The 9,583-nt window shown below is 40.3% G+C and overlaps 1 long non-coding RNA gene across 1 annotated transcript; it reads left to right on the forward strand.

Moving 5' to 3' along the window:
* Positions 1 to 6,266: 6,266 nt before the first annotated feature.
* On the forward strand, positions 6,267 to 7,862 carry LOC108755353. Its single transcript, XR_001939756.1, has 3 exons — positions 6,267 to 6,630; positions 7,000 to 7,114; positions 7,434 to 7,862. It is a non-coding gene; the product is annotated as an uncharacterized LOC108755353 (long non-coding RNA).
* Positions 7,863 to 9,583: the final 1,721 nt, after the last annotated feature.

The following is a 9,583-nucleotide window of genomic DNA, read 5'->3' on the forward strand; positions in this document are numbered from 1 at the left end:
TCGCGTACGTAACGTCGTTATCTTCCACAACGCAGCTAAGAGAACTAATCATCGACCTCTCCATCGAATCGATATGGTGGAGAGTCTTCAAGAAATGCGCGGAAATTCCACGAGGCTGAAGACAAAAGGAGCACTCGCATTGTGTCGGAGTAAACCGCACGCGTGTCAATGCTCCAGCAATTAAACCTTGTTTGGCGCGAACGCTGTGCCGTTTTGTTGCGCGCTCGTACTTTCCGCTCGCCCTGCTTGACCGCCTCGCCAACGTGAAAGTACTCGCAGAAGCGCCCGTACTGATTTATTTCCGCGGCTTCTGAACAACCGCTCACTTTTTTCGTAAGGATCCTGCGTACGTACCTGCCTACCTATTCTCGTGTGATGAGCCCCGCCAACCGTTGTTCAGCGTAGTCATCATAGTCGTGTTCTTCATGAGAGCCGCGCCGACCGAGGCTTCATTCGCGAAGCTTTACAAGCGCGCAAACTGGAGCAGCTATTTTCTTCCAGAAAGCCTGGAAGACGCTACGTCTTTTATGTATATACGTTTCACGTGGCCGCCGATAATATGAAAATGATGAGAAGAATGATAATCTTTGTTTTGCTACATGTCAACATTCGGTCGAACTTTTTCGCGATTAAACGGCGATTAAATACATATATTATCGACAGTGATCGATGCGCGACGCTCCAAATCAAGTCGTATCCCGAAATGGTCCGACACCGAAACTCGGACGTTGGCTTTTTGATCGACAGCGTAGTCGGCCAAACAGGATATCAATAAATTTCATTGATTGCGCGTAATTACGCATTCATTTGCATGGCAGGTTATTGCGGACCGCCTCCGGCAGAAATGAGCGACGTGTGCTATATTCTATTCGCGGCGTAATTACCATACGATGTCTAATTAGTAATTAGCCGGTAATATTTCGCTTCTTGAGTAATTAATAATAATTTATTAATAACCATCTAGAGTATTAAACTCATCACTGCGGCGGAGACTGAGAGATTCACGAGAATGTCGCGAGAATAGTTTATCGATTTTGTGAGAGTATCTGGAAAGCAGATACGTACGAAATTTCTCGCGATCGAGACACGACGGCAGTCAGCTGGCAGGTGAACGACTTTCAGGTGCTCGAGAGTACCATTAAACCTCCCTGCAGAGACATGTGGCATATCGAGCTATATCGACGATCAAGCCGCAGCGGATCGGGTCCCCGTCAACGACAAAAAGAACTCGTTGGAAAGACGATAGTTTCACGCAATACAAATAGAAAATAGATACAGCGTGAGAGCTCGCGTCGCAAAGCGGAGCGGATACTGTGCGTACGTCGTCGGCTCTGTTCGAGAGCATTGCGCGTGTACAATCCCGGCCATTAGCCGCAATTAACCGTGACGGCCCCGACATTCCCCACGGATTTATGTACTAATTAAGCTAATTAATTTATCCGCTTTGCTGTCGGCATGTGCGCATAGATCTGATTCTTGCACTCTTTGACATATCGGTCGCAGAATGCCGCGACGCGCGATTGACGTAGCTCGCGCTTTGCGCGTTCTTTGCATTGCATAAAGGTGAAATAAATATGTGCGATCTCGCAGCACAGTTGCCTTCATTTCAACCCGTTGATTAAAGAAATTTAGTCAATGTGTAATGCAAGAGAATCTTCTTCGTGATTATGTAACGAAGAATTGATATTTCACATTGGATGTGAAACGCAGATCGACACACACAATCTATCGCCGACTTACGTACAGATTCATCATCCTCAGGAAAGTTGTAAAAAAAATAAAATATTGTAAATTAAAACTAGAGAAAGTATTTTTTGTCTTCGTTACTTTTTCACTAATTTTAGAAAATTCTTTAAAATTACAAAATTCATTACTGTTGTATATTTACGAATTATCAATTAATCCATTAATATGCCTATTATATCTTCCCTTTGCATTCGTTATGTAAATCACACACAGAAATATATATATATATTTTTTTTTAATTATATATATATTAACTCTTTTATATAAATCTCTTTCTGTATATGCTTAACTTAATTAAAAAAATTAGTTCGGTAATCAATTAATCTCGTGAGAATAAAGTTAGACATACAGAAAAGGATTTACATAAAAGATGGAAAGAAAAAGGATTTACATAGGTCAAGATTCGTGCATAATCATTGACTAATATCAGTCCGCGAAACTAGTCTTTCCTATTCTCGAGAGTCCCTGACTTAATCAAGGCTTCGCCCTTGGGCTTCCTCACAGTCCTTGAGACTCGCGCTGATTTGTTCTACAAATCGGCGCCAAAAGGCGTCTTCACGACGTCTGGTTAAATTCGCATCGTCATTATTATTGCTCGTGTGAACGATGTATACGCATATCACATTCACGATTAGAATTTTCTTGTAAACTCAGATTTTTACATCTGCATCATTGGGTTCAGATCGCGGAAAATCCAATTATCGTCTCGCAACGTGGGCGAAAATGTCCAAAGGTGAAAGCGGTCGTGCGAGTCGTCGCTACCATCGTGCTCCGAATTACTTCAGTAATTGAAGACACAGTTGCTTGTCGGTGTGTTCGTGAAAGACTTACGGATCGTTAAAATTAAACCCCTCACTAATTTTCGATGACCCGAATCGGGTCGGAGTGAAGCATCCCGAGCATCGATAATTCACATCAGAAAGTGCTATCTTTCTCAATCCTAATAAATCGGATAAAAATTCAAGAGAAAGATATAAAAAATTTATTTCTCATCCATAGTCCAATTTCGAAATTAATTTATCAGATAATATCACATGCAAAACACCGATGTTTCGCATGTGATATATAAAACTATTAAAATAATTCCACAAAATCATGATACGATAGCTCAAGTTATTTTCATTTATTTTAAAAAATACCTGGCACTAATAAATTCGATTATATAAAATGCCAACATTAATCCAATAATTAAATTATCTAATATATTAAATATATCTATTAACACATATTCGAAATTTAAATATCCTATATTATTAAATATTCAATTTGGCACGAGAGCATATTTTTCTTTTTACTGTATATACATAAAGTGTTCATTTTAAACATTTAAGAATTTTTAAGCAGAATCATTGTGTTGACATCGAAAGTTATCGGCTTGCAATCATATCTGAAATAAATTAATTTAATATAAAAATATATAATGTATTATTTAAAACATCAAATTTTTTTTCCGATCATGGCTCTCTTTATCGTATTTAATGATCATTTTAATATAATTCGTATGTTGTTTGTAAATCGTTAAAAAAGTTACGGAAAACACCTCATTATCGTTTCGTGCAAAGTAGTGTATAGAAGGCGTTGCTGATAGATAGGCGTTGCTGATAGATAGGACGAGTCATGGTCTCTAATTAATGAATTTGTTACGAGCGTAGCAATTTGTGCGGTATTCGTTGTACGTTACTTTCGTTTAGCATGATAAGTAATCGACGTGCTTGCGAGCAAGTATATGGGATATATTCAACGAACGAGATGATTCAATCGTTTTAATTTTTTTAATCTCGGGTAAGATGAAAAAAATTGAAGAAGATTAAGATACGGCACGATCACTACGTACATTTTTCGGAATCGAGAAAGAGTCATGTCGATGATGCAGCGCTGTAAAACGTAGGTTTCCTTTTCTCCGAACAAATGCACAAAGAATCCTGTTTCCTAGCAAAAGTATACTAAATTTACGAAAAATTTAGATTGACCGTGTGAACAGCTCGACAGCGTTTGCTTTTATAAGAACTGTTATTGTTTAACGATACAACATCGTCAGATACTCGCCATACGACGTATCGCGATACACTGCTGTTCAGGTCGAAAGCAGATAATTTTGCGGGATCCCTAATTACGTTATATCTCGCAATAAAAGTCATTCTGAGCGACAAGGATTAAGATTACGGAACACAGTGTACAAAAAGACGCGACAGCCTGCAAAAGCGGCTTTAAACGGCTATATATATTCTCACCGTGGTTAAGCTCAGTATTCGTTTCAATAATAACTCGCGTTATATAATTCGAAACTTTGTGAATTCTCCCGTCGTAATAACGTACGAGCGGCTTCGATGAAATACGAAAACAGATACCTGCCTCGGTCCGGCGGACCAATAAAACATCTTTTAATGCATTATTAAGTATCTTTTGCCCCGCATACATGGTGCGCATCCTTTGGACTGGCGCCCGTCGAGAACGCATTACGACACCTCGCGATCCAGTTTTCTGAATCGCTGAAAATTTACGAGCGATTAACGATGACTGACTAACTAACTTCCTGGTGCAAAAGTGGGAAATCATGACGAAACTGCAGAGATATTTCACTCGCGATAAATTACATATGTTCTCTCCAAGAGAAATTTGTCTTACCCTTATCCGCATCATGATCAACTCTCGATCAATTCGCAGAACTGTTAACTCCGTTTCTCATATCTCTCCACGATCTCATCCACTTATTTCATCTTGTATTGTACATTCGATGATTCATCGACTGATCGATACCGGAACTTGGTGAAACGCGTATTCTCAATACGACGGTTGTTCTCCAGCTTAGAACCGCGTCCTTGAACCTCGCCTTCGCTAATGTACAATGCACGCGGTCGAGTTATTTGCTAAGTGCAATCGATCGATCTTCCTCGACAAGATCGATCGGCCTTGCGAGGACCGGTTGCCACCGTTCGTTAAATAGCCGTTCATCGTATTAAATTAGACAATCACTGGCTGCGTTCAGCAGAGAAAGCAGCTTTGCAATTGTTGTAAAATTTTCTTTAGTACGATTGGTTTTAGTTTTGTTCTTAGTTCCTTACTCTCTATATAAGTGTATAAACCGATGCTTTCACTGTTGAATGTAGTGGCAGCTTGAATAGAGTGGCAGCTCGTAAGCGTCGCGTAACGACTTAAATGCGCCCGTAATCACATTGTTCGCCGATAATTGCGCATTAATAGATGAGAACTAGGTCTCCTCTGACTGCGGGACTAGACGTTGATCTCTTAACTCGCCTTCACCTTGCGTAATCGTAGCGGTCGCGACTGGTCAAAAATATCGGACGCTTCATACGTTCGTTCGTGGATTCCACACACTCATAATCGCTACAGGCACCTCGAAACAGTTCTCCTCCGCTCTTTATGCTTGGAGAGCCGTGTATTATGCGTTTTTTTTTCGCAGCCACCTTCACGCGATCCTATACCACGTCGATGCCTGTACCATCCTTAATCCAGGCTATGCGGCACGGTCGTACGTTGCTTCCGCTTATGAGCTGTCCGACCATCCTCGCAAATTACTCCTCTTGAATTCGCTAATCCTTCTCGATCTCCACATGCCTTATCGTATTACATAACTTTGCAAATCGTAAAAAAAAAAAAAAATGTTTTCACGCTTACCGTTATTCCATTTGAGCGACCTATGTAATCTTCAAACCTTTACAAAATTCAACAGATTTATTCGCTGTTTCATTTCGTAACGAATAAAAGTTTACGATTAAGCAACTTTTAACGGAGTCGATGTTTTTACATCTATATCTCATCTGTGCTACACGCGACAACTCTATGAACATGTCAATCTCCATTTGTCAGCAACGTTCATCCATCAATATCACGGGAGAGTAAAGGACTCCGAGTACAGAACATCGCACGAAGATTATCTCTCGGCGATTAGTCTTCGCGAGATACAATGGCGACTGAGTCAGTTGGCGTAATGCGCGCCTGCCATGCTTTTACGTATTTGTCGATAACAGAACGCATGCTCCGAGCTGTGAGCGCGATGAATATGTAAAAGCTGGTAGGTAATCATCGTCGCTGCCGTGATGAGTGCCATTGAGGAGAAGAGCGTGATTTTTTTAACGCGCATACGGAGCGATTACGAGCGCGGCGAACTATCTTCGCGCCGAGCTCTCACAACGAGCAATTGCAACGCACATTGGTATTGGTAATGAGCAATAAACGCTTCGTCTTACGCTTCGTCGAACTAATCGATTGGGAATCAGCGCAGCAAAGATCGTGTATCGCCGCGAGCTATGATTCCACCACCTGTGTGCAATTCTTTTTTTTCTCTTATCTTCCGAAAATATCGCCAGCAAAAAAACATTGACAATACGCGATACGATCGTCGGGTCCGTTGTCAACGAAGTTGTCGAGCAACATAAATCGATGCGATCTACAGACATTCCTATCTATCGATAGGAAGGATTTGTGCCGCGAGGAAGGGATTCATACCTCGGCCCCGCCGAAGTGATTGAAAAGAAAAAGAAAAAAAAGAAAAAAGAAATCGTAAAATTGCAGGAGTGAATCGCGATTCGGCTGGAACTCGGTGGATGATAATATAATAAAACGATGTCATCATCGGCGATCTTGCACGTTTGTGTCGTGGTTAGCTAGGTAGCCGCGTACGTATACGAACGGCGCGGCGTGTAACGGTCACTAGGATGCGCGCGTTCCCCTGGACCATTCTAATATCAAGGACACACAGTGATGCGATGGATGCGACTACGAGAATAGTGATGGCGCGCGGTGGCGAAGCAGGGGGCAGATGGAGATGGGAGCAAATGCGGACGACCCTCGACCCGGCACGCTGAAACCTGGAGGATATCTGACTCACGACGACGCGACGCGTGAGTCCGTTCTATTCTACCGGTGCGACACGGCGCATGCATATCCCTCGCGAATCCCTCGCGAATCCCTCGTTATCGTACTCTTCGGAAATGTAGAATGAACTTTTCGACGTAACCTCGAGATAATTTCGAGATGTGACTTGATCCTGATTTAGATCGACTGTCAAAATCACAAATCGTGTTGTACAGGCCGGTATTTATAGTCGGTTTTTTTATATTCAAGATCGTCTCGCATCTCTACTATGTACTATCACGTTTAACTTATTCTGTCTTATTTTATAAGGTTATTTTTTCAGGTTATAAAATGGGATAGTATAAGTTGGAATAAAATTTTATATATAGATACAGAGAGAAAGAGAGAGACATTAAATGTATATACCCTTCTTTCTAGATTTTGATAAAATTGCTCATGGCCAGACATTTCTAGACATTAAAATGGTCTTCAAATAAGATTATGAGATTCATAGGACGGTATTTAGTCCGTTCTTACTTCAAGATCATATCAAGTAATTTCTTAAGATACTAATACTGCTCCGACGTTAATTTATAACGTCTCAAGACGGTACTTGAAACGGTCTTATACATATTATATATAAGATCTGACTGAGTATCAGTTAGATAAAATAATTTATGCTAAAATACTTCTGCAATATTTATGCGTGGTTAATAAAGCGAGGAAAATTAAAAAACTCAATTAAAAAAAAATATCCTTTAAAAAAATATTTTCTTATTTAAAATTAATCTTCTTTCTTATTATAAAATACATATTTGCAATAATTTTCTACGTTTCATTATTTTTTATAAATTACTTGATGATTATGCCAGGAAAGACCGCACTATTATGGACTCGGAAAATTTCACGAAGGAAAGGATTTTCTCGGTCGTGGCAAAGTTGCGACGCTGTAAAAGACGGGGACGGCGCGTACGTGATTGCTGATCGCAATCGTAGACGAATGGTTACGTTATACGGGATATGATTATTGGCCGACCGGAATAATAATTGTAATCATCGCCGGCAGAGATAATGATGAGTTGACGACGAGTCGTCGCAGTAAAGGCGCAGTGCCAGAGGTGACACACGCGAACTCGCACAACGCATCAGAGCTCCCACACTACCTATCTCCCGTACAACTAGTACCGTCTAACGGATTGCACAGAAACGATATTGTGACGAATCAACTGGCGCCAACTGCGCATTATAACCTGTTCTCTTGCAATCAGCATCGAACGAGATTGTAAAAGGGGTTGGTATTATTCTGCCGAAATGTCCTTCCGATTGAACTTCTTTAATTGTATTCTACAATTGTCTTCTATAAAAAGAGACAAGTGTATATTTCTAGGTAATAAGCTTTCTAGAGATTTATCTTTGTAGCAAATAAAAAATTGTGTACTGAATCAATCATGTCGTGAACTTTACTCTCAACTTTTCCAATCGTATCAACTATGATTGTTCATTCGTGGAAATCATTCTTTAATGGCGCAAAAGCACTCGATCTTTCTTCAGTTAAAAAATTGTCGCGGATTTACTCGCGCGCGATCTTGCGTTTGCAATCTCGACGAGAGTTCCCGAGAATATTATAAATCGTTGGTAAGGGAGAGCAGCGAATCTGCGAGAGTGGCCCTGAGATTTTGATTCTATCTCGCCTCGATACTCGATCGAAGGCCATCTCGATTGACCGAGTTGGAAAACAATACGCTGGGGAAGACGGGAGAGGATTGCAAATTATCCTAGCGGCGTAATTACACAGCAAAATGATGATCTTTCTCATAGACGAGTGTCGATCGGTTTCGATTATTAAGCATCGCGCGATATATAAAAGAGTAGAAGAAGGTTGTGTGATTTATATCTCATCACAAAGTATCATAAAATAAGTAACACGTTTGTCTGCTTTCAACACCCCTTAAGAAATTCTACCTTCTTCGTATTCTCCACTTTATTTATAAATAAATAGCACTTTTTGAATTTAATGCATTCTTATCGAGAATTAAATGTCTATTTCTTGGAATATTGATTCCCCAAAAAAATTGATTCTACTCATTTCCATTGCATTCGCTTTTCTGCAGCGTCAATTAAAATAAAGCGTTACATAATAAAAGGAATAATTGTGCAAACATAGAGGACAAAATAATTTGTTTTATTAAATATTTGTCAAATATTTCGAATTCTTTTTAAGTAAACTTTTAATATTAGCTGATATTGATCTTTGCTCGATCATTGCAAAATTATTATTACATTACTACTTATTGCTGGGAAAAAAATGAAGTAATTGTTGTTAGCAATATTCACATGACATTTTCTCCATCTCCCATTTTCTATTTTTAATCGTTATACAACATGCACATTGCACTTATCACTCTCTTTCGTAGTTCACGCTGGTACCCAATACACCGTTATCAATCAATGATCATTCGATTCTCATTCCGCGCGCTTCATGCATCATGAACGTACGTACTTAATCATTCGCAGAGAATATCTTCTCTAGTGATTGTCTTTAATGGAGACGCGAGTATGTGAGCGGCGGAGTCATTCGCGCACCGCATTCGGACATATACTCGATCGTGTCGGTCATTGCGAAATCAATAATTACGAGAATCGCGTTACTTCGTAGCGCACGTCCAGGACACGTCCAGGATTTATTAGCATCGACCGAACGTGCGCGCAGAATGTATCACCTGCTAATAAAAATAAACTCTTCTCTCGGCTGTGTATAACCTCGAGATCTTGAGCCGGTAAAAGTAACGCGAATCGCATGCACCTTCATCGTCGTCCGCACTACGTTCTGCATGTCGGATATCTTCGATCGTTCGATAAAGCGACAAGCATTTTTGCTCACCTCTCAAACGTTTATTTTCTATCGAGCTGATGCACGAGGCGACTTTACTTGTGTTACGAAACCGAAGCGATAAAGAGATGACGCGATAGTAGAGAGAGAGAGAGAGAGAGAGAGAGAGAGAGAGAGAGAGAGAGAGAGAGA

The sequence above is a fragment of the Trachymyrmex septentrionalis genome, unplaced genomic scaffold (assembly GCF_001594115.1).
Source record: "Trachymyrmex septentrionalis isolate Tsep2-gDNA-1 unplaced genomic scaffold, Tsep1.0 scaffold87, whole genome shotgun sequence".
Lineage (NCBI taxonomy): Eukaryota > Metazoa > Arthropoda > Insecta > Hymenoptera > Formicidae > Trachymyrmex > Trachymyrmex septentrionalis.